Source organism: Ambystoma mexicanum, chromosome 7q (genome assembly GCF_040938575.1).
Source record: "Ambystoma mexicanum isolate Mex_15411 chromosome 7q, UKY_AmexF1_1, whole genome shotgun sequence".
NCBI classification, from domain to species: Eukaryota; Metazoa; Chordata; class Amphibia; order Caudata; family Ambystomatidae; genus Ambystoma; species Ambystoma mexicanum.
This window is the reverse complement of record NC_090941.1, coordinates 78,308,260-78,334,657: the sequence shown is the minus strand read 5'-3', so window position 1 is coordinate 78,334,657 and position 26,398 is coordinate 78,308,260.

Sequence of the window (26,398 nt, the reverse complement as noted above, 5' to 3'; positions counted from 1 at the left end):
AGATCCTAAGGCAACATTACCATCTACCGGGAGCATTCTGTGTGTTCGGGCAGCCTCTACTGCGCATGACAGCATCAGACAAACATGCATCTGACCTTTTATTATTGTCAGATGAGCCACATTGTGCGTACACTGATGTTCTCTCCTGGTTGTGAAGTTCGGAAGTAGTAATGTCCACATCTGCCCCAGATGCATTACAAACGGGAATGTTTGTCTCCAACTTTGAAACATTGAATAGCAAATAAATGTCAACTGTCATTTATAATTGTTCAGGGAAATCTCATTGTTGACCATGTGTCTTAAAAAAAATGAAATTATTGAAAAAAATAATTATAAGCTATACATTTCTGCTGTGATTGGTTCACTTATATTTAACCGGTGGGTCATGTAGAATATTCGGGTGCATAGATAAATGTGCATTTGCTTTAAGTAAATACAAATACACATTAAAAAAATCCACAAAACTAACTGTATTACCATTTCTCTATGTAGCCCAATGAAGATTGCCACGGGACAACATAAGGGGCCTCATTGCGACCCAGGCGGTAACCATGGCGCTAGTAGCACCATGGTTGCCGCCGGTATTTTACCAACTCCGCCATGGTGAATGGCGGAATTACCGCCCCATTCCAATGTTGGCGGGGCGGTAAGTCCCCATTCACCATTGGCCCTTCCCCATTCCCATTTTTGCTCCCTTAGGGCTCAATGGGAATGGGGAAGGCGGTAATTACGGTACCGCAAATCGAGGTACCGTAATTACCTCGAAAGTCCCTTTGCGGGTTCCTTTCTTCCTTAACGGCTGGTAACACCAGCCGTTAAGATCGGGACCCGCAAAGGGACCTCGCAATTAGGTGGTAAGGGTTTAACGGCACCAACACCTTTTACGGCGCCGTTAACCCCTTACCGCCTGGGTCGTAATGAGGCCCCAGGTCTGTTAACCTGAAAACTAAAAGCAAACTATCTGAGAAAGGGGCTGCGAGGAGTCGGGGGTCAGAGGTTGAGGGGGAGTACATTTGGCAGGCCATTAACTTTAGCTGGCCTGAATATCTTTACAAATGCATGTCTTTCGAAAAGGAATGTAGATGGAGGCACAGAACAATGAGGGGAGGCATACTACCTCTGAGGGTACGGTGGTCAGAGTTGTTTATGAAATGTAACCTCTAATGTGACTCCCAGATATGAGATCAGAGCAGGGAGATGATAGACACAAACACAGAAGAAGCCCTCGCCCCCTGACAGAAAATATTCCAAGCGCACTTTCCTCTCTGCTTGTGTAAGTGTTTCCCTTGGTGTCAGCTGCCATCTTGGATTGATGAATTGTTATGACAGAGGGAACTGCTATTATGACAATGAGCGAGGGATGCATTGCCCAACAAAGCAAGCGATTTTTGTTCCTCACAGAAATTCAATCTGTCTAATGAAGCCCCTTAGGAGCTGTCAAAAAATGAAATGGTGCGACTCAGAAAGTGGCGAATACAGAAAAGGCATAAGTAGACGAGCCGGACCCGATCATTTTGTGGTTGTTTTTAAAAAGAGGGATAGCACTCTTCTGCCATAATAATGTTCTGGTGCTGGGCTGTTGAGAGCTTTTATTCTCATCATTATAAATGTTTTTTTGTTTTTTTTAAGGTTATTTTCGGGTGGGGAGGCGTGTATTGTTGATTAACATTTCCTTTATCAAAAAGTGCTGAAAGATTTTTGAATACTAGTTTTTAGTTCTAGCCTTCTAAGGCGAGTCAGGGAGAACTCAGACACACGCCATTTCTCTAGATAAAGAAGCCAACATAGAAGCATTCCACTGTCTAATACTTTCCCGCATATTGCATTAGTATTCATATTTGATTAAGCACTGGGTATCCAAGAGCAACATAGGACCACTAACTTAGGAGACGGGAACGACGAAAGAGAATGTTTTTCATGTTCTGCTTGAAAGTGCAGAGATTGTCACTCTGGTAGCTTGTTCCATTCTTTAGCAGCAGGCGCCGAGGAAGTCCTGCATAAAGCTCGTGCCCATTGATAACGTGGAAAATACAGTCCCGCAGGTTACAGCTGGCTGAGGTCGAATCTAAGATTGCCATTCCACTGATGTTTCATTTACATTGGTACCTGGAGATAGAGAGAAGTATGTGTGTGTCATAGCTGCAAACTTTCTCAGTTACATGCGGGTCTCTTCAAGCGGGCCATTGGTTTTTGCTTCCAATTGCATGCTGGAACTTGAAGTTTTTTTTTCTTTTTTTCCCTATGTAAGAGTGGGCATTAAAGTCCCAGCATGCAGTGTGAAAAAAAAAACAGGACTGTCTCGAAGGGACCGGCATGGAACTGGGGAAGTTGGGAGCTATGATGTGTAAGCAACTTGAAAGTAATATCGTACACATTTCTGGAATCCTCTTCCCGGTGTCATTTAGCTGATCTTTTTTTTAAGAAAAAGCTAATCATGGCAAAGCTACTTTTCTCTTCTTTGTAATTCATAGTGATTCATAATTTTTTGTTATTAACATATTTGTTGTAGTCGTTACAAAATTAAATGGAGCCAAACTAGGGGTCTGTTACCAAATGCGGTGGGAAAGGTTTACTCTTATTTTCCCCCATTTTTATTCACTTTTAGGGCTACAAAGCTGGTTACAGCACAGATCATCACGATTTTGCAGACATCTGGGAACAAACGAAACATTTGGATCATTCTATTTAAATTGAATCCCGGGGTGCCTGCCGTGGATTGGCCTTCTGCTTATCTTCATGATTTCCACATTTATGTCTCAGATTTTCAGATTTAGAGAAGAGATTTTGTCATGCAATTATGCATTATATCTAATTTGATGCCACACAAACTCTTAAAAAATTGAAAAAGCTCAGATCAGAAACAACCCACCCTCATCTCCAAGTTGCTCTGTCAGTCAGTGGCTCTGTTGACCTGTGGATTTATATCATGTGCATATGTGTCTCAATGTTATCCTTAGGAACTACCACACAAGCAGTGAGCAAGCTGTGAGCAATTAGCCCTGGCTGCAAAGCAGACATTGGAGGTCATTACGAGTATGCTGATCTGGAAATAAGGTTCGAGCAACAACGTGTACCGGCACCTTTTCCAGACCAGCATACTCCGAATCTGCTGGTAGGGGCAGTGAAGTACTGGCAGGCCTGACCTGCCAGTAGTTCAAGCCTCTACCGGAAGAAAATTCATGAATCACTGGCACCATTATCAGTGGTGCCGGTGACTTGATGGTACTCATCCCATAGAGTCCTATGGAACTCCATGGGAATGGGAACGCACTGTTTCTCCGCCACACATAGTATCCCAGTAATACCGGGATATCGGGTGTGGGAAACGGTAAGCCGAGCTTCCAGGCAAACTCGTAATGGCCATGGTTGACTCTCATTGCATATATGCCAGTAGTTCTAGAGGAAATCCTGCCACACTTTATTATTACCGCCACTTGTCAAGACGGTACATTTCACAAATTATGAGTAGTTAGATGGGGTATTAATTCCCATTTGGGAGTCCCATACAACTCCATTGGGTTTTGAAATATTTATCGCAGGCAGTAATTTCCTCAATAATAAATCCTCAATGTATCCGGATGAAAATGGTCCATCCAAGTGCTGGAAGCGTTTGCTTCAACTCACCTCCGGCCTCAGAATATGGCATAGCAGTAAAAGCAGTACATTCACAAAAGCGCCTCTTTTCCAGCATTGCCAGCATTGCCATACTCGTAATGTGGGCTTTGTTTACTTTGAAAGGCTGTTTACAGAAAAGCCTCTTACCTTTTCAAACCCCTCTATTGTGAACCTTTCATCATCATGCAATTTTTAGGAACGTATCCTAACTACAAATAAAATGTAAGGTTTGTAAGTTTGAGTGAACTCTAGACCCTAAAAATGCTGTTATCTCTAGAATTGGCTGAACCACACCTACTGCACCTTCACAGTATGTGTGAAACACCTCACAACTAGTTACACACCAATATGAGTAAGTCAAGACCAAAGGCTGGCTATCATTACTATGTACTCTTCAATAGACAACATGTACAATTAGCGAGAGTATTCATCAAATGATTCTCAAGACCACTAGCCTTCCTAGTGTCAGCCTACTTCTACCAAGCCCAAGAGATTATCATTCAAATAGATCGATCTGAACCAACATCACCTGCTTCTATTCAAAATGATCACGCATTTACGTACCCTGGAAATCTTGCAGTTGACGTAATTGATATGATATATGATCGTTTATTTATCTAGCGCCTATACACAATGTGTTTCAAAGCGCTTCAAGGCAAGGGAGGGAACAAGGGAAAATACAACCACATTCTTACAGGCCATGAACAGTAAGGACACATAAGATGTTACAGCAGAGATGGATAATGTTAGTCTCTAAAAACACTAGGTCTGCAACCCTACTCATTGAATCAGGAGGCGGCTGAACATCCTCTTCTCTTCAATCCCGATCCTTGCGATCAATATCAACCCCTTTCCTTGACTAATCATTTACTCAGGAATTTCTTACTAGTAAGGGTTTTAATTTCAGGGGCCAAGATGACCACCAATAATTGCCTGTACCACTGATAGGAAGCGTGGACAATCTTGAACCTGACATCTACCAGGATTCCACACCACTATATACTACTGCTCAACAAACATCCTGAGCCTTATCAAGGACAGTATCACTAGTAGCCTCAACCATCATAAACCCCAGAAACTGTGAGTGTTAACATTTCTAAAGCAATGGTAAACCTTTTTTTCCTCAGAAGACATTCAGTATAAGTTTCTGGCGAAAATGCTTACGCAAGTCTCATCTTCCCTTTTTCCAAAAACGATGTGCCTCATTACGAGGTCAGCGGTAACCGGCCAGTGTTAACGGCGGGTTGCCAGTGACCTCGTAATGCTGTTCCGCCACCTGATATCCCGGTGCCACCTGGATATCCCAGGTGGCATTGGGGCAAGATTTCAGGCAGTTGAAGAACCTGACCCCTGGTTTACTAAGGGTGTCTGAAATCATTGGAAGAGGCCAGTGTCTTTCTGCTCCAAGCTGAAGAGATCCAATTATTAGATCTTCGTTGGCCACTTGGGGGGATTAGTATCAACACGCATTTATGGCTAACTTGAAACTTACCCAGTGCTTTGTGCATTAAGGGAGTCGGAGAAAACGCTTACAGCGTACCATGGGCCGACGGAATCTGCAAACCACCTCTCAGAGAGCCCAACCCCTAACTCATCCAAGAAGCACAGAAATTACACAATTCTGATTTGATGCAAAGAGGTCTATGTCTAGGAACCCTCAGGGTAAAATATTGATTGAAAAAATGTCAGTCATAGTTGGACTGTGATAGATGGCTGAATCTGGTTTCATATTGAGTTTCCCTACCATATGCACTGCCTGAATAGTGATCTGGTTGGAGAGGCTCAAGTCTTGAATTTGGACTGTGAGTGAACAGAGTAGAGGGGACTTGGATCCCCCCATTGTTTGATATAATACATCAAAGTCATGATGATAGTCCTTAACAGCTTAGGTGATCACTGTATTGCAGAAAGAAATGACTTCAGCTTTTTGTGCATAACAAGCAACTTTGAGAATGGATCTTGAGATTTCCCAGGTTCACCTTTCTGACCTGACGGGGTTGAAGTTTGAAGTGATTGTGTGTTAAAAGTGAGGATCCCAGAAGAGAAAATCTTTATGAAAGATTTTGGTCATTGAACTTCCATTCCAGGTCCAATATGATTTCTGGCGGAATAACCACCTTGTATGATTGACAGCCAACATCCTGGTTGAAGCTGAAGTCTATTCGTCTTCAGCCAGCAATGAAGGATCACCAGTATGCTTGAGGTCAAAGGGCACAGAAGGCATTGCAATCACCAAGATGAGGTCTGTTGATGCAAGAGGAAATAAATGACCATAGGCTTGAGTAACTGCAATCTTTCCTTGTTGTGACCACCCAATTAGGAGATTCAGTGTTAGACAATGAACCAGATGACCTGATCCAACTGCTAGCATGACTTTGTAGTTGACTGACAGATCCACACTGAACAGCAGATCGAAAAGCTTCTGTTGTACTTCTGCATCAAGCTCACACATATCTGAACCAATCAGACAAATGTCCAAATGTGTATAGTTTTGCATTCATCTCAGAGGTAGATGGGCTGGAATGTACTCATCATTTTGGTAAAAACTATGGGTATCACACTGAGACCACCAGGGAGAACCTGATATTGAAATTGTCTGTGTCTCATGGAAAACTTGAGGAACTATCAAAGCAGTTTCCAAATTTTCCAGTATCCCTGGTAAAGCAGGTGTGACGATCTTGAATTTTATTAAGTGAAGTAAGAAGTTCAGGAAGGAAAGGCCCAGTATTGTTCTCAGGCTAGCCTGGTGTTTCTTTGGAATAGTAAATTTGCATAAATAAAACCCACATCCTCTCACTGAGAAGAGAGCCTCCTCTGTTGCCTTCATCACGATAGGGTTGATTACCTCCTGAAAAAGAGATACTGATCCAATATCAATAAAGAGAGTAGAATAAGATGGACAAGGAGGGACAGACATTGTAGTGATTGATGTGACAGGACCTGCATTCCGGAATTGTCAGGGGAGGGAGCCTGCTCCAAATATCCTGCAGTGCCTGGGCGAGTACAGGCAGGCCCCTGTCCTCCACACCTTACCTGTAATGATGATGGCATCCCCGCCACTACTGAATACTGGCAGGGAGAAGTCATCACAGGGAAAAGCAGGTTTCCATGAGAAAACGCTGTGGGACATTGCGGTTTGTCAGAAGTTTGACCACACTTGTCACAGAGGAGGAGGCAGCAGACACAAAATGCAGGGGTGCAGTGACTGGGACAACACCGTCTGCTGCAATGAGAGGAGAGGGCAGCTCCAGCTGGCAGTGCCAACTGGAGCCCCACATACTGACAAATCCACTTGCCCACTATGGAAGCTTTTTAAAAAAGGGCCCCAAGGAGGGCTAAAGGACAAAACCATTAACCCACCAAGGAAGTATGTTATTAAACAAAGGCTTTGAAGCAGGCCAAACAAATCCACTAGCAAACCAGGGATATTTTGGTCAAGATTTAGCCATCAAGAGGGTCTGGACCCCTTCAAGAAGGTGCAGGCAAATGGTTGAGAGTGGGTTAGTTGGATGAGGAGGAGGAGGACGTTTGAGGGAACAGAGGAGGCGAGAGAGAAAGGAGTGCAGAGGCTATTGGAGAGGTGGGTCTGTGGAGTGTTTGTGAGTGAGAGTAAGGAGCATGTGGAATAGCGACAGAGTGGGAGGTAGTGTAGTAGAATGTAGTAGTAGTTTGGAATAGAGGTAGTAATAACAAGAGTAGTAGAGTAGTAGTTAGGGTGAGAGATAATAAGCAGTAAGAGTGGTAGTGGCCTTAAATAATAAGACTGGAAGTCATAGAGATAGTAGAGCTAGAGCAGTGGTAGTGAAATTGTAATAGTTGCATCAGAGGAGTGATAGTAGTTAGAGGTGAGTGGTGTAATAAGGAGTAGTGGTCAGAATGGAGAGGCAATACTGTCATCAGAGGAATAGTGAAGGCAAGGAGGTAGAGCAGGAGTAAGGAAGGAGGAGAGGCCACGATCAGAGATAGTGGGAGGTAACAACAGTAGCAAGTGAAGGGATTGAGAAGCAGGAGGAGAACAAATATCAAAGGGTGAAGATAAGTGAATTGTGAGAGTCAAGGGACAGCAGACGGCGAGAGGAGAAAATCTTAAGTGTCCAGTATAGTAAAGGGTCAGTCCCAAGCAGGCAGGAGAGAAGTGAGACTAACCGTTTCTCCCTATAGTACTAAGCAAAAAAGGTTAGGGAAAGAGTAGAAGATCTCCAGGGCGCTTGTCAGCAGTCGTCGTAGGGAAACCACCTACAGTATAAGCCAGCAAACATACAGGATTGCCATTGGCCAGTACTAACATCCTGTTACCGACGCCTGGGTTAGAGAGGAGGGAAAGGCTGGGGAAGTCGAGATAGAAAGGGACTGCCCTAGCACCAACTCCCCAAGATCCCGGTTAGACCTGAGAACTACCTGAGAATCCCTTGGATCATATACTTGGAATATGAAATAAACACCATTTGAACATTACTGGTGCATCAGAGTGGTTATTTGTGGTGAGCACTCGGTCACATGCAGTGTCAGAAGTGAGTTTGGCCAGATCCTGAAACAGAGACCACCTACCCCCATCAAAAGTCGACAACACACACGGAAGAGGTGTATCTCTGGGAAGAACCATTTGAGCATCTATCGCCAGGAGCCAGAGTTGCCGGGTTGATTTTTCAACCATTGCCCATCTCTTGCAAATATACCAACCTGACAGTCACCCTGGGAGAAATCCTATGAGGTCCTGAGTGCATACAAACAAATGTCCAATAATTGAGATGGCCCTGAATGAGACAGAGTGCAAGTGGGCCTACCTCGGGACAGTGTGAAATATTTTACTCCAGTGTATCAGTCCTAACGGAAGTCCCATTATGAAATTCTCACAGACCTTAACCCAGCCAAAATCTGAGCCCTCTTGGGTAAATTATCCACAGGACCCCTAAACCTGCGAGTAGGTGAGGTATTCGGCTACTTCTGTTTGGATACTTTCTGGGAGAACAAACTAAGCGTATGGGGAGGTGAAGCAGAGAAAACTCAGAGTCTGTCATGGAAACAACCTGGCATGAATTATCAGAGTGGGACATGCCTATACCAGTGAAGACGGATAGATCCCTACCTGAAAGGCAGTGAGGATATTTTATGCGGAGACAAAGCGGCCCCTATTGATATATCTAGGTCCTTAGACCCATGGTTCATACCAAAGGGATCCGAGCTGGATTCAAAGACTGACAGCTAATCAGGGTTATTGAGACAGAAAGTTCCAAATGAAATTGGTGGCAGCGATACCCTACCACAGGTAGAAATGTGAAGAGACTCTCTTAGTTTGACTCTAAAAGTGATGAGCATCCCAGGAAAAGGTAACAAGAAAAAGGAGTCAAGTGCTGCAACGGCTAAGCAGCAAGGCTAGAGTTCACTTAGGTGAGTCCTAAAACCCAGTGAACAAACCTACAAGTATGTCCATAGCCAGTTAATTGCTTGGTGAATGAATCCAGTGGGAAACCTTGTCACAATATTGAGAAGGGAACCCAAAAGGGCCATACAACCCAAGTGACTACAGAACCACAAGAATATTACAATTCCCAAAACGCAACACTGGAAGCTGGTTCAAGACCCCACATTTTGAGACCTGATCCTTTCTCAGACGAAGAAGAGGAGAGTCCCTCTTCAGAAGTGATAGCACAGGTGTGGTGTGTCCCAGTCCATAAATGGCCAGAAGGCTTTATGCAGTAGGGGTAATGAACATATTGTGGAAATCTCTTTCTGGACAGAAGAGGAGCTTGTGTCGGCTGCGACTGACTGGGACCCGAGCCCCAAGGATACACTCTCAAACCAGAACCCCAAGGGAATAACTAAAGGACAGAGAAAGAAAAGACTATTCCAGGGACAGGTTGTTGTGCGCCCAGGGTGACTTTCTGGAAGAGGGATACTGTGTGCAGGGGAAGGTGCAGGATAGGACTATCTTGGCCTTGTTAGGCTCAGGAACTGGTTACAGCAGCATCCACCCAGAGCTTTTACCCATGAAGAGCCAAGTAGATGGAGCTCCCAAAGCCACCTCTTGCATCCCTGGAGACTGGGTGTCCTATAGGTCAACTAAAATTCCCACTCAACTTGGGGAATCTTCTTGGGAAACTAAGGTTTTTATAAATCTGAATCTTCCAGAGGACCTTATTGTTTGGGGGAAATTCCCTGGCTTTGATGTCTGGAAGAAAGTCCTTTGCCAACAAAACTCGTCCAACCAAAGCACGAGAACGCAAACATCCGATGTAAACATTGACACCAAATGTTATGCCTATGGAGTACACTCGCATGCATCTTATCAGTGCCTAGGGAAATTCAGGGTATCAGAAACATCCATTCAACCAGTGGCCATACCCAGCGAAGAAGGTGGGAATTGTCTGCAAATTTCCTTCCCTTCCTGATCAGAGAGAAAACTCATTGGGGAAATTATAGACATGCTAAAAAAGGCCCAAATGGACACAATGTTTCGATATCAAGAGACCCTAGACTTATTGACCGAGATCAGGCCTGAAGTCCCAAAACCTTGTAAAGCAGAAGAGGAACAGGGACAGGTGACCCCAGAAGACTACAGCAAAAAAAGGGTGGAGGTATGTGACAGGGCCGGTGTACATGCCCTGTCAGCTGTAGGAGGGAGCCAAAGGACAACAAATATCAAAGGGTAGAGGTAGGCAGAGTGTGCGAGTCAAGAGACAGCAGACAATGAGAGTAGAACATAGTAAGGGTCCAGTAAAGTAAAGGGTCAGGCATGAGCGGGCATGAGAGAAGTGGGAGTGAAGGCACCATCCCTAACTCCCTATAGTACTAAGTGGGATATGCTATGGAAAGTATAGAAAATCCCCAGGGAGTTATTGACTTGTGCTCTTACGTAAACCACAACCAGTATAAGCGAGCAAACAAAAAGACACAGGCTACCGTTGGTCTATACAAACATCCCGTTCCGGATGCCTGGGCTAGGGAGGAAGGAAAAGCCGGGGAAGTCAAAATACATTTGATTGCTAAGTGTATGAGTTTTACATTCTTGTCTTGATATCCATTCATCATTAATATTTGGAAACGTTTTTTGAGTTTTTGAGTTTTCAAATTGTCCATATTTACCGCATGCTCACAGGACCTTTTATGCTTTTTGATGCTCTTTTGTTTTCCACTTTATGAGGTCCTTCTCAAATATCATCTAGGAGTTGCCTCTTCTTTTTGCTTTTTGTACAGGGAAGTCAAGATAGACAGGGGCGGCCCTAGCGCCAACTCCCCAAGAACCCACGTGCCCCCTGAGAACTACCCGAGAATACCTTAGACCAACTAATTGTATTTTTAAATACACACCCTTGGAAAGTTACTTTGACCAGACCCAGAAGTTCTCTGAAAGGAAACCCCATGGTGGTTGAAAGTTCATCTGCCCGCTGGGAAACTGTGATGTGGATGAGAGCGTCATTGATTCTTAGGTTCTGAAGAGGTGGAAGCAGTAGAGGGAAACACACAATTATTATGCTGGGTTTATTTTATCTTTGTGACATTGGTGACCTCTGGGGCTGTTTTTTCTGTTGTGATAGCCCAAATGCCCACAATGCATTTAATCCTTGTTTCAGATGAAGACTGATGTGGGGCCTGAAATGACTTCTGCAAGGCTGGATACCTAGTCATATGAGTTGAAGTTTTTTCCTTGTCAACTCCTCATCATTTGAGGAAGGGAAACGCTACGTGCACTTCAATTGGAAGTCCAATATTTCTTCTTGCAAATCTTAGTTAAAGTGTTTGTCTCAATGATGCAGAGCATTGAATGTTTGTTTCAAAGGCTGCCACCCTAGATGCAGTATCTATGTGGTGCATGGTTGACTCCATGATGTTGTGTGGAATTCACTTAGCCATAATGAGGCCTGACATACATTCTGCAGCTTTATCCTGAGGCAGGAATTTCTGGAATTGTGATATTTCTTTAAGAGATGATGGTCCAGCAAAGCGTAATAATTGGCCAATTGCAAGTGCAAGTCTCCATTGGAATAGACCGTCATACAACTACCCAGCTGCCCTCCGCTCTCTCCATAGTCTCCTGACTACTTGGGACGCCCGTCTACCGTCTACCCTCTCCACTGTCCAGTCCAGTCATTCCATCCACTGCGTTCAACTTGCTGTGACTTCAACTGGCCCTCCTTCTCACAGGCTCTCACCCCCCACACACCATACAGCCTACCCCTGCCCAGCTGCCCTCCACTCTCTCCTCAGTGTCCTGACTATTTGGGACGCCTGTCTACCCTCTCCACTGTCCAGTCCTGGTACGTGACATCTACTGGCCCTCCTCCTTACAGGCACTCACCTGCCACATACCTTTCAGTCCCTCCTACTTGACCCCCCCGCTTCCCCTTCAACTCTGACCCAACAAGTTTCACACTTGCCTACCACCTACTGCTCAGGCCCTGCTGCTAATCCTTCCCCCTTCCTCATCTAAGTCCTTCAACCCAGTCCCAGCAGGTTTCACACTTACCTTCCTCCTGCTGCTAATCCTCTTCCCATTCCTCATCTAAGTGTGTCCATAGAGTACTGACTCTACTAGAAACTGCTACACTGGTCTCTGTTCTCGCCATCACAAGTCTCAACAGCAACGGACCTTCATAACTCCACGTTTCTCTGAACCCACTGTTATGCAATCTGCCCTCTCTTCCCTTCCCCCCTCACCCTCCCTACCTTCTCCTCTCCCTCCTACTCTCTTTTTCCCTCCTCATGCCCAGCCTTCTCTTCTATCCCCTCCCACACTCCACCTGTCACACACCTACCCTCTCTCACCGTCCTAATCTTCTTTACCCCCCTACCGTGCATCACTCCAGCCTCATGAACATGGCACTCTGGAATGACAGATCCATCTGCAACAACACCGCAGCAGTTCTTGACATATTCTTTCATCTCAACCTTCATTTCCTATGTCTAACTGAAACCTGGATCCCCCCATAACACTTCTGTCCCCGCTTCCCTAACCACCTCCTCGTCCTCCTTCTCTCATACCACTCCAAATACCTCTCCTCGTCCTCCTCCTCATCATCTCTTCCTTCTTTCCCTTCATTTGAATTCCTTTACAAATCTTTCTCCTCTCCTCACCCTATTTCCTTTCTAATCATCTATCGTCCCCCTGGCCCTCTTTCTTCCTTCTATGAAGATCTTGATCACCTCCTTTTGCTTATCTCTCCCTCCCCCTCTCCTCTAACTGTGCTTGGCGACTTTAATCTTCACCTTCCTTCTCCCCCTCAATCCTCTCCCCTCTTCTCTATCCTTGACTCCACCCTCCTTTTCCCCCTTCTTTCTTCCCCCACTCATTCCTCTGGCTCCACCCTTGACCTCATCTTCAATTCTTCCTACCCCTCTTCCCCAGTCTCTACTCTTCCTGTCTATCTCTCCAATCATGCCTTACTCTCCTTCTCCCTTTCTCCCCTCCCACATTCCTCTGCTGCTAGCCCCTCTCCTCCAATCTTCTCATGGCGTGACTTTCGCAACTTTGAGCCGTCCTTCTTTATTGATACTTGCTCTTCTTCTCTTCCATCTCTCAAAGACTTCTCTTTATTGTCAGCTAATGATGCTCTATCCTCTCTTTCCTCTTCTATTTCCTCCTCCCTTGATCAACTTTACCGCCTTTCTCTCTTCCACCCAACCCGGAAACCCTCTCAACCTTGGCTCACTCCTCAACTCCTCTCTATGCGGCTCCTTCTCCGGCGTCTGGAGAGACTCTGGCTCAAAACTCCCTCGCTTTCCAACCAAACCTCCTATTTCTTTTACCACGCACTCTACGACTCTTGTCTTGCCTCGGCTAAATGCTCCTACTACTCTAACCTACTCCACTCTCAAGCCACTAACCCTCGCTGTATATTCCAAACTCTCTCTCGACTTCTCTCTCCCCCCACTCCTGATCCCTTCTCCACTTCTACACTCTCTCCTTCTGACTTCGCTAACTTCTTCTCCTCACGATTCTTACCCTTCGCCAAAAAAATCAACTCCTCCTTGGATTTCCCCTCTTCTCCTCCCCCCTCCATCAACCTGCATTTCCTACTTCTCACCTATCTCCCCTTCCGAAGTCTCTACCCTCCTCCCAAAGCCCACCCCACGTCCGTCCCAACTGACCCTCTTCCTTTCCTTCTTATCCATAAGATCTACCCTTGTCGGGGGGAAATTCTGCCGGGGTCGGCTGGGCCGTCCGCGGACCTCCGGGCAGGGAGGCCCCAACTCCTCCCGCGTATCACAAAAATGAGTATGAGGCGCACGCAAGAAGCAAGGTGGTTCTGCTGTTTATTATACAAACGGCAGGGATGGGTCAAGGAGCGTACGCGTCCATCCTGACACACACACAATCGTGGGGCTTGCAGGCCCTTTTTACCTTGGTATGACGCGCTACTTGCGTCACCTTGAAAAGTTAGCAAAAAACCTATCTCCACTCTGGATTGGTTACTTGAGTGGTAGGGTTAGTATAGCATACATATAGAGAAAAGTATTAGTGGCTGAGGGTCAGTCAGGTGGTATACCTAGGTTGTCCCTATAATTAGATACATGAGAATTGTTACATGAAGACCCCTGAGGATTGGTGAATGTTAATGGCGTCAGTGATAAGAGCCCCATGTTCTGATTGGTGCGCTCGCGAGCCTCCCAGCCTGGGACCATCGCCGTTCCCAGCTCGCGGTGTACCTGTCATTTGCAACAATGTTTCACTATGGGTACGTGCAGACAATGCGAGGATTTATTCATAGGCTGGAAGGCCGACTACTCCCACTGTCGCAGATGTCCATTGAGTCTTTTATTTGTATCTGCCTGTGTCTTGTAACGAGGGATCCAGGCGCCTCCGTTCTCCTAGCCTTGGCATCCTTTCAGGTTTGGCTTGGTCACGTGAGGCGGGACCGTGTTTGAGGCTGAATTCTGCACAATTAATATTGTTTTTCCCACTGTGTGCCTTGTTTAATTTGCAGGTGCGACCTTGACGTTGGTGTGCGGCTTGCGAGATTGCAACATTGTGGCTTGGCTGTCTGCTTTTCGCCGAGCTCATTCTGCAGGGTCAGCAACCGGACTCTTGTTCATTTTAATGTTCATGGAAGCTCTTGCTTGCGGCCTACTTGAATCAGGTGCATAAATGGAGCCATTGAGTGCACAGGCGCTTTAGGTTATAGGGTTTATGTGAAGCGTAAGTAAGCCATTTAGATAAGTTCATCGTGCGTCTTGCGTTTCTGCATCTTAAAAGCCTATGTGAAAAATAATAAAGATGCACGTCCGTGGATGTGTTCGTCACCTACGTCATAGCGCTGAGTATATTCTTCGTGTAGGTTGGTGTAGGAATGTCCAGTGTGCATGGTCGTACAGGTGTGACCGTTGGCTAGGTCGTCATGGCATCTCTAACGATGTGTTGGTTTAGTCGAGTTGATCCATGTCGCGGGTGTCGGCATGGGTAGGGCGAGCTGCTGGGCAGGTAGGTGGGCACATCCGTAGGTTCCTGTACCAAGGTATTTGGTTGTCTGGTAGATGGGCAAACTCATCTCATGGCGGGTGCCTAGGCCGTGATCCTCTAGGCCAAGCGCGAGAGGGGATTGGCGGGAGCCTGTTGTTCCATTCTCTCACTTCAGTCCCCCCTCTGGTCGACTTGTCGACCACAAACATATCCTTTTCTTTATCTCCTCTCACTCTCCATATTTTAGTTATTCCTCCCAAATGTCCATAGTGGTTGACATGGTCTTCAAATGACTAATACATGTATTCACAGGTTCCTACAGGAGTGCAGTATACCCATTTCACTATGTAGCTCCTTGGGTTTCTTGGGTTTTTGAGCTTCACAGATGGTGGGTCCAGGTGGTTGGTGGTGATCTGATTACGCAACTTCTCTCTCTCTTGTATGATTGTGCCTGTGTGTTGGCCGTCATCTGCTGGCATCAAGGGGTGCATACCGGCCATTTCGATCATTTCGTCTGTGGTGCGTGCCTTCCGGGCCTTCCAAAATCTTATTATGATCAGTGTAGCTCCAGCCAAAATAGTACATCCAACTATAATCTTCAGTCCATCTGACAGCCAAGATGGCATCCATGACCATAATATTGAAAACCAGCTCTCATTCTTTTTTACACCTTTACTTTCATCCATCATTTTGGAGTGCATCTGGGCCAATTGTGAAACTGCTTCTGTCAGTGTACCGTTGTCAGCATCGTTGGCAGGGATGAATGTGCAGCATGATTGTCCTACCTTTGCGCAAACTCCTCCTTCCATTGCTGTGAGGAGGTCCAGTACATATCTGTTCTGAGGTGCCACCATCCTCACTGCGCGCAGTTCCTCTTTTATTGCGTTAAATCCATTCACTGTAGAATTGATGGTCATCATTAGTTCCCATCTAGTTATCTGGAGCCATTTTGCATTTGCGTAAGCCTGTAATCCCGGATGTATTATTGAGGAGAAGAACATTGCTGCTCTGCTAAACAGTCTGTGTTCTGGCGGAATTGAGGTGAGTGCTGTTTCTGATCTACCCCATAGGTAATTTCCTGTCAGAGGTTCTCCTTGTCTTTTCTTTCTATTCAGGACAGTATTATTGCTGTTGGTTTTGTTCTCTGGCCCCTTCTGAGGTTGTACAGATCTCTTCTTCCTCTCGTTCCCTTCATCCATTTTGGGGAAGTTGGCCATATTCACGTGTTTCTGGGGTACCACTAGTGATGGTACATTAACGTGCACTATTGTGCATATACCATTCCACAGAGGGGGCAGTGTGTGGTATGCTTTGTCTCCGCAGGCCCAGTAGTGGTCCATTATCACTGCTGTTCCTGCTCCCCCCTCAGGTAACTCCATCACGCTTGCACAGTTGGTGTTATATCCTACGTCCACCTCTCCTTTATGTTGGTAGCATACCTTAGGCGCAGTTAGCGGCAGTATTATTATTGGGTCTTCATCCTTCTCTATCCACGTGAGCATGGGTACGTACTTGACCCAAGTCATCCAACATCTGTGGTTGTGTCCATCGACAGTTGAAATAGTTTCTTTTGTTATCATGTTGCTGCCAACCACTCCTATCTCCCATTTGTTGTCCAGGTACACCTTCCCTGTTATCGTCACCAGTGGCCTCTCCCAACATCCTGTTTTACCAGGAACTTCAGTGGCATACCAATTACATGGTAGGTACTGTAGTGTTACCTTCTTTGTTTCTCCTTTTTCAGGACCACTTGTCATGTATCTGAAGGCTTCAGTATGTAAACTTTTCTTGTGGTAACTTAAATAAGTCTTGAGGAAGTTGTTTTCATATGGATATGTGTCTCGTGTTTTCCACACCAGTTGCACCACTGTCCCTTGAAATCTTCCTTTCGTTTGGAACAGTGCCAGGTATATTATGCATCGTGCTGTTTTTTCATCTATTTCTGTGGCAACAAATGTTCGAGAAGCGCTCATGGCATATGGAATTAATGAGCAAACGTAGCAGCTGTCTTCTGTTGTCTGCTTACCTATGTGGGTCATGAGTTGATACCACATGTTGTTTGTGATGTGCGCTGAATCTTGTATGTAGTTGTCAATACCTTTATTATCTGAGTATGTGCTGCGTTTAACTCTATTATCTTTGTGTGGGATTATACTAATACCACCTGACGTAACACCTGTTGCAGCTGGGGGTGGGGGTATATTAGGTTTGGGTACAGCAACAATATTCATAGCATAGCTGTACTGCCATACAGAGGCAGCCAAGAACCCGGTGATCATCAAAATCCCTATCAATTTTATTACAAAGGCTAATTTCACCGGCATTTTGCTCTTACCTTGCTGCAGTCCGGCAGCTTATTCTTGCGACGTTAAAGTTGCCCGCCTGAAAATTCTCAATATGCTTGTTATTAAGGTTAGTGGTTGTTTTTTAAGCCCTCCCTATCAGATAGTCATTCAGTGCCCAGGCGAAGAGCTGTTCCCACGCCACTCTAAGTGATCTATCTCTTAGGGCAGGCAAGTATGGGTGGAGGTGGGGCATTGAATATTCTATGGCCAAGAGGAATGCTGTGTAGTAGACACGTACCCTCCTTTTGTTCAGGTACGTTGGCCTTCTTACTTCATATACAAATTGGTGTGACAATTCTTCTGGGTAGTTATCATCTGAGGGTACCATCTACTCCTAGGCAGTGAATTTGTTAGTTAACTACTTTCTTAACAGTACAATAATACGCAGTACCTGCATGTGCGAGAGAAAAGAAAAAGAGAACATTCAAGTGTTTACGTGTGTATATGTGCAAAACAATGTCCTTCAGTTCAGTTGTTACTGCAGTGGGTAGGGGGTCAATGGGCAGAGGGTTTGGGGCTTAACTGGCGGAAGTCTCTTTACTCTTTGATCGTGTGACCATGGGGTGGGTGGGTTCAGTAGTTGTCTATGGGGGATCTGGGGGGTGACAGGGTATGGGGACACTTAAGCCGTCAGTAATGGCAGAAGTCTCTTCCTCCGTTGGTGACGCTATTGTTGTTCTTCCGATGGCCCTGTAGGTGGCGCTGGGGCGGGTCTGGAGTTTGTAGATCTTTACGTCATATAGGTGATTCCAGGCACGTTTGTCCTGTAGCTTTACTGCTCTCGTTGATATCTCCTCTACCAGACGGGGGCCAGTGAAGCGTGGGCTGTTCCACTTCCTGTTGAAATTGCGGAGTAGCACGTGGTCACCTTTAGCAATTTTACACAGTCTTTCCTTTTCCAATTCTTTATCCGCGTCTTCTTGTTGATCACTGTTAGACCCGCCCCGTGTGCGCTCGAGCTGTTAAGACACAAACACTACACTAGTAATCAAAGAAGACACATATTGGTACATTTCATCACCAAAAACAGTGGCAGTACTATCGTGGTCCGTGAATGCTCTTGATGTTGGTGTCAGAGGAAGGTGCATTTGGCGTCCGGTAATCACCTCGTGCGGGGTGAGGTGGTGGTCGGACCCGGTCTATTTCTTAGCTCAAATAGGGCTAGGGGAAGGCAATACAACCAACTCTTTTTTGTTGTTTGCTGTATTTTTGCAATTGCCTCTTTTAGTAGGCCATTCAGGCGGTCGCATACACCGTTGGCCTGTGGGTGGTATGCACATGCAAATTTATGCTTGATGCTCAATAAGGACGTGATGTGCTGGAACATTTCGTTTGCGAAATGCGGGCCATTATCTGACCGCAGTACCTCGCACACCCCCCACCTGGGGAAGACCTCCCTCACTAGGAATTTAGCTGCTCTGAATGCATCTGGGTGTGAACATGGCCCTGCTTCAATCCACCTCGAAAATGGGCATACTACTACAATCATATACCTGTTTCCTTGACATACGTTGATCATATCAACATAGTCAATATGGAGATGTCGGAAGGGTCCCTCTGGCCGGGGTATAGTACCTTTTATCACCTTCAGAGTGTGACCGGCCGTAAACTGTTGACATGTGAGACAGTTACTTATAAAAATTGACACATGAGAATTTAACTCGGGGCAAAACCAGTCTTCCCTAATTCGTGCTGCAATTACTTCCTTGCCTGTATGGGCTGGGTGGTGTAGTTGGCTCAGGGCGGTATTCAATAGTGCCAGTGGTATTACAATTTTTCCAGTGTTACCCTGGCGCCATAGTGCGTCAGTTGGTGACATTGTGCATCCTCTTTTTACCCATATTTCTTTTTCTGCCATTGGTGCAGCTGCTTGTAGCTCCATTATCTGTGTGGCTGGGAGATGGGTGTACCCTTCTCTTATCAACATCTCCTTAGCCATTCCCCTCCCTCTCCCTCTGTCTGACTCTGGGGGGTTCCATATCTCACCAAAGTATGCAGCATACTTCGCATGTGCGTCTGCTGCTGCATTCCCTCTTGAGACATGATCTTCTCCATTGGTGTGTGCGGTACATTTGACCAAGGCTAATTCCTGGGGGTTGTTTATTACTTCAATTAGTTCAGCCAATAAAAGAGCATGTTGCACTGGAGTGCCGTCAGCTCTTCTAAACTCTCTTCTTCTCCATTTTGACAGCCCTGAGTGGACAGTGGACGTAACATATGCGCTGTCAGAATATATGGTCACTCGTTTATTAAAGCTTTCCTTCAACGCCAAGATCAGAGCAATTAGTTCTGCCGCTTGAGCAGAGTAATGCTGTAGTAGTTGCACACATTTCATTGCCACACACACCGGTACCTCCATCATTTTCACCACCGCTGCCCCAGTCCTCCTTATCCCATATTTTTGGTCAATTGTTGATGACCCATCAATGAACAGGAGTTCACCTCCCTCTAGTGCGTTTTCTTCAACTTTTCTAGCACATGAGTACATTTCAGTGGTTTGCGTACAATCGTGTGCATAATCTCCTTCCTCAATTACTTCTGCTAAGAACCTTGCAGGGTTGACCGTGCTACATCTAACAATTGATAGTTCAGCTCTAAATAAGATGATCTCATAACCTGATGCCCTATGCGTGGTTAGGGTGTTCTTGGGTTTATTCAATATTGCAAATAGTGCATGTTCCACAAATAGTGTGGTTGGGCACCCCATGGTGATTGCTGACGCTTTTTCTACTGCAAAAGCAGCTGCGGCGAGACCTTGTTTGCAAGGGAAATGACCCAACATTACAGGATCTAAGTGGCCGCTGTAAAACGCTACTGGTTTGTAGCCCATGCTTGTTTTTTGAGCCAACACTGCTTTCATTACTGCTGAGTCGCAATGTGAAAATATGAAAAATTGTCGCTCATAATCTGGGGTGGCCAGTACTGGAGCAGTTGATATCGCATCTTTCAGTTCACCAAAAGCCTCTTTCATTTCCATTGTCCACCCCAACTGTTTCTCCCCTTTGTTAGCTTCTTTTAACCCCTCAAGCAGGGGTCCTATGTATGAGCTGTAATCAAATACCCATGCTCTACAGTAGTTGCACAGACCTAGGAACTGCTGCAGTTCCCTCACTGTTTGTGGCAATGGCGTTTTTGAAATGGCCTGTGCTCTTTGTGGTGCAATCTTTCTTCCATGTTGGGATATGAGCTGACCAATGTAAAGTACCTGTTCCTGACAGTACTGTTACTTTTCCATGTCTACCTTGTAACCTTTTTCAGCCAATATTGTCAGCATCTTTAATGAGTCCTCTCTGCATCTTTTTTCGTTTGTGCTGCAAATTATTATGTCGTCTACATACTGCAACACTGTGCTTTCTACTTCAATGTTACCCAAATCCATCTGTATTACTCTGTTGAATATTGAGGGTGACTCGCAGTATCCTTGTGGCAATCTAGTGTGTTTCCACTTTGTGTTTCTGTACGTGAAGCTTGTCAAATCTTGTGAGTCAGGGTGCAGTGGTATTGAGAAAAAAGCATTTTTAAGGTCGATCACTGTAAATCGTGATGCCTCTGCTGGAATGCCACACAATATTGTGGCCGGGTTTGCTGCTATGGGGTACTCTGCTTCCACTACGTTGTTCAAGGGCCTGAGGTCCTGTATGAAGCGCCAAGAGGCCCCTTTAGCCTTGCGCACTGGGTATACAGCTGTGTTACATGGTGATTCTGATGGGACCAGTATGCCATTATTTATGAGGGCCGTTATGGTTTCATATATGCCCTCATCTGCCTCTTTTGATAGTGGGTACTGTTTTACTCGGGGGAGTATTGCACCTTTTTTCAATTTTATCCTTACACCCCCTATACTTTTTATACACCCCACGTCATAGGGGCTAGTAGTCCATAGTGATGTGGGTACCTTTGCCATATCCTCCTCAAAGAAGGGAACTGGGGTGGATGCGGGTGCCTCAAGTGCCATTGCAATTTTTTGTGCCACTTGTTTATACGCCACTCTTAGCCATATCTCCACACTCATCATAAACACCATTTCACCTTCCTCCTTTTCTTCTGAGAGGAGCTCCTCGTCTGACACCTGGGTAAGTCTACAGCCCTCAGCTAGTGCTATTACTGTTCTCCATGCTCTTCCTTCGCTGTCTTGGGCATGCACTGCAATGTAATCAGCTGTTGCTATAATGCTCTCTATGTCCACTGAGATGAACTTTCCTTCTGGTTCATTGGCTGGTGTTTCTGGTCTGAACAAATAGGCTGCTGGCCTCCTCCAGATCTTTCCTTCTATCCCTGGCATCCAGGCAAATGCCATATCTGTCCCGTACTGGAATAGTTCACCATCAATTGGCTCTGCCCTAATCGCTGTCTGTCCACAGTATGCTTGCATGATTTGTCGTGCTGTGAGCATGTTGATCCCTGGAGTAGAGCAAATTATGCCGTTCTCCGTAAAGGAGATGGTCATATTCAACCTGTTCATGATGTCTCTCCCCAGTATATTTACTGGTGAGGCCCTAGAATATAAAAGTGGGACTGACATGTCGTAATCCCCTATTGATAAGGGAACGTTATCAGTAAAGAGAACCAACCCCCTAGCCCCAGAGAATCCTTGGGTGTTCATGGTTTTGCCTGACATCTTAAACTTACCTTCCCTTATGCAAGACCGGGTCGCCCCGGTACCAACAAGGAATGATAATTTTTTGTCACCTATCGTTACCTCTATGCGTGGTTCCTCCGCACTATTAGGGGTTACTGACAGGATGGGACACACCAAGGCCGTCTGTGGGCTGTCCTATTGAGGGTACAACGATTGACCGTTTCCTGTGTAAGGGTTGTGTCCTAATACTGTCACCCTACCCAGTTGTGTTTGTTGTGCTTGGGGTTGTTGTATTGTCGCTACCTGTTGTTGTGGCAGTGCGAATGCCTGTGGCTGTTGTTGTGTTACTAGTTGTTGCTGGTCATTTCCCTGTTGCAACGTCTGCTCTTGCTGTATCCCCTGCTGTTCCAGTGTGGGCCTTAGTTGTCCCTGCTCGCTCCATGATGGTGTTCCTGGTCTTACTCTACACGTGCGTGACATGTGCCCTACCAAGCCACAAATCCAACACACTGGTGGTTCCCTACTCTGCCATGGAAAGCTACCTGTGTTGTCCTGGTATACTGGTTGACCGGTGGGGTAGGAATTTCTAAGTCCTCCCACCTGTTGCTGTGTGTTATATCCGTATCCTCTCCCTCTCATTATTCCTCCTCTACCCCTGTTGTAATTATAGTACCCAGCTCCTGGCATTGAGTATCCTCCTCCCAAGTTGGTCGTGTATGGTTGGAGTGGCGGCATCTGTTGTGTTATAGTCTGGGAGGGTTGTATTTGGGATAGGTCTTGTGCAGCCACTACTTGTGTGGGGCTTTGGGTCATTGTTGCAGGTGTGGTTATTAGTGCCCCTTCCATTGTGTATTTAGTAAGTTTTTTCTGTACAAGTTTAGCCTCTTCCGTTTTCCTGTCCTCTTCCTTTTGTTTCATTTTACCTTGCCATGTCCTACAATGATGTACTATTGTCAGTTGTATTTCTGGCCATGCTTTTGCTTCCATTCCCACCACTTTCTTCAGTTGTTTCTGAACCCCTTCTGGGAGCCCTTGTACCAGTATATGATAGAATATTGCTGGTGTTTTGTCCCATTGTTCTCTAGTTTCCATGCGCCACTTCTCTTGAATTTCCTGGATATAATCAACAGGATCTTCGTTCTCACGCATCTTGCGTGAGGTAATTGCTCCTATGTCTGATGTGTCTGGGTACTGTACCCTTAGTGCCTGCCATAATGCATGTCTGCAGTTTGCGAATGGTGCCCCATCGTGTGATGTGTTGGTTATTGTTACCCCAGTGAACCCCGCTCTTTTCCAAATGTCATCCGCTGCATCCCCTAATATTGATATTAGAAGGCCCTTTACATCCCCCACTGCCAGTTTCTGTCCTGCGGTGTGTTTTTCCATTTCATATATCCATTTACCTGCACCTCCACTTAATGATGGGAGCCTGCACTTTATATTTTCTTTGTCTACATGCTTCCAAGGGACGTATTGTGGTCTCACCCCTCCCCTCTCCAGAAGTGGCATTAAGTTGTGTCTCGTTATATCCCTTGGGTTCCATAAAATTGAGTCCCCACACCCCTCCTCTTCTTCCCTCTCTCTTATATCGTCTATTCCGTCTGTAATTCCCCTGCTCGTAACTCTTTCTTCTCCATCTTTTCCCCTTCTTTCATCATCTCCTGTATCTAATGTGGGCGTGTGTATTTGTCCTTCCTGCCTACGTCTAGGGAGGTCTCTAAGCCTACCTACATAAGGTGTCATTTCGTTTGTGAAAGGCACGAGTTTAGTTGTACGTAGTGAGCGTGGGGTGGTTGACTGATGGTAGGATGGTGAGGGTGTGGCTTCATGTATCTGCCTTTTCGCTATTCCTCGCTCTTCCTCCTCACTTTTCTCCAGTTCATCCTTTCTCATACATATCCATGGTGAGTCTGTATTGGTCCGAGTGGTGTATAGTTTATCTAGGCTTTCCCTGTCACTATTTCTTCCTTCCTTCTCTATTCCTTCTTCTTCCTCACTACAAAAGTCATCTGTATGTGGCGGCCCCCACTCTGTCTTTCTCCCCTTGATCGTTACTGTTTTTAAGTCTATTAGGTCCGTGTCTCCCCTTTCTCCTTTACCAACCGCTCCCCTTTGTGCTGATGTTGTGGCTACTTCTGTATCTCTATATACATACCTCCTGTCTTCAATCTCCCCTCTCCTATCTTCTCTTTCCCCTTCATTTCTCTCCTCCATCTCTCTACCAATTTCCTCCCTTTTCCTTTTTAATTCCTCCATTACTTCACTACTCATCTTTCCCAATACCCTTTCATCCTCTTTCTTCCTTTCCCGTCTCACCCTCTCCCGTTCTAATATACTCTCTATCACCCTCCCTTCTTCGTATTTCCTGGTCGTTTCTGATAGTAATCTCTTCTTCCACATTGCCATTTCCTTTTCTTTCTCTTCTTCTTCCTTTTTCCTCTCTCATAGTACTGCTCTTGATACCCTTTCTGCTGCTGCTTTTACCCTTTCGGCTTCTCTCCTTTGCTCCTCATTTCGTTCCCTTATTCTCTCCAACTCGTTCTTACCTTCTTTCCTTTCCCTCGCTCTCTCTCTTTCCTCCCTCTCGAGCTGTTTTATTAGTTCATTCTGCTCGTCCCTTAGCTCTGCTAGCCGTTCCTCCAAAATCTCTTCCTTTTGTCTTATCAGCTCTTCTCCCCTTATTTCACTCTCCCTGGTATTATCCTCGTCCATCTTCCTCCCTACCTCCCTCTCTTCTCCTGTTAATGTACCTCGTAATTTTAATAGTATCTGTGCAGCTACCCACTCGTCATGTCCTATTTCCTCAGTTTGCTCTTCTCCAGTCCTCCCCTCCTCCTCTGGCATCTTCCTATAGGCTGATCCCGTCGTACTAGTCCGCTCCCCTCCCTTGTGAACACCTGTCACTGCATATGGTGGCGGGCTGTATGTCGGGTTCGAGTACCCCTCAGCCGCCCTTAGTTGTTCTCTTCCTATTTCTCCTAGTTCTCTTAAAGGGTACAACCCCCCTCCCTCTGTTTTCACTACCTTTGCTAGTGTTATATCATCGCTCTGTTCCTTTTTTGGTTCATTTTCTTTTGGGTTGTTATTCTTTTCTCCTCCCTCTTGTCCGTTCCCCATGTTCTTTGGGCCTTCACTCTCCTTCTCCCCACTCTCTCCTTCCTCCTTAATCTCTTTTTCTTCTGGCGTTTCCCCCACAGTGAACATTCCATTTGGTCCTGGTCGGGACCCCTGGAACATCCGCCATAAGTTAAACACCTCCACATGGTGTGTCAGCTTCTTCCCCTTGTATGTATTATGCAGATGGTTTAATAGTGAATGTTGGGTATATGAATCGAAGCTACCATTAGGCGGCCATGGTGTTGTCATTTTGTTGTCCGTCCCCTGTGTCCATTCAATGCTATACTTGATCAATTTCTCCCGATGGGGTGACAGTGTTTTGCATATGTGCTGTAGTGGGGTAGTGAGGGTGTTCCCCCACCCTCCCGATCCTGCTCCGTGTGACATAGCAGCGCTCCACTTGCTATCCTTCCCCTATTTGGTAGCTGTTAGTTTACTAACACCTACAATACACAACCTTTTACCTTTACCTGGCCCCGTGAGTTTGGGGACTTGCGATAGTCCGCTAAGGAAAATTATTAAAATATAGTATTTACATTTGCATATTCTTTTCTTTCTTGTCTTCCTTTACAGAACACCCTTACGGCCCCCTGCGGCCGAGGGGCACGTAGCCCCCTACGGCTGCGTACCCCTTGTGACGTTCTTATACAGTCGTCCTATTTTCATTTGCTCCTCCTCCCTCTTCTATACTTGCCGTGGCCGGCGTTCTCCGTGCGCAGCCACGTCCCCCGTTTCGCCTTTTCCCCGATCGACTCGTTACTGTTTATCTCCGTTTCCACTCCCTTACCACAACTCTCTTCCCCACCACCCTCCGAAAGAGAGATTCCTTGTCCTCGGGATATCCTATGAAAGCCCTACTGGTGACGTCACCGATCTCTTCAAACTACTAGTAAGTTCTTAATACACTTGCACTCTACCCCCGTTAACCCCACAGCTGTCTTCCTGTCACGCCTGGAACAAGGTAATCAACAATATATAATCGGACTGCGCACACTGCGTCGCCTCGCGTGTGATACGCCCCTCGACAGGAGGGCTTAACCAGCCAATTATCTTCCGTATTGGGCAACCAACTAGCTACCGCCTACAGGGAAACGTCATCTACCTATCGAGTTTCTTGCTCGATCAATAGGGATCCTCATCTACTCATTGATCAATAATCACCAAATCGTAGGAAACCGCACACACACACACCCATACACGTAGTCGCGACCTAGGCCAATCAGTGTCTACGAGCGGCCGCACGTGATGTTTTCGTGCTCCGCCCCCCTCTTTCGCGTAGCGTAGCCGACTGCTCTCTCACTTGTTCGGCTACCATTCATTTCATAGCCAACACTAAATTGTCAAACC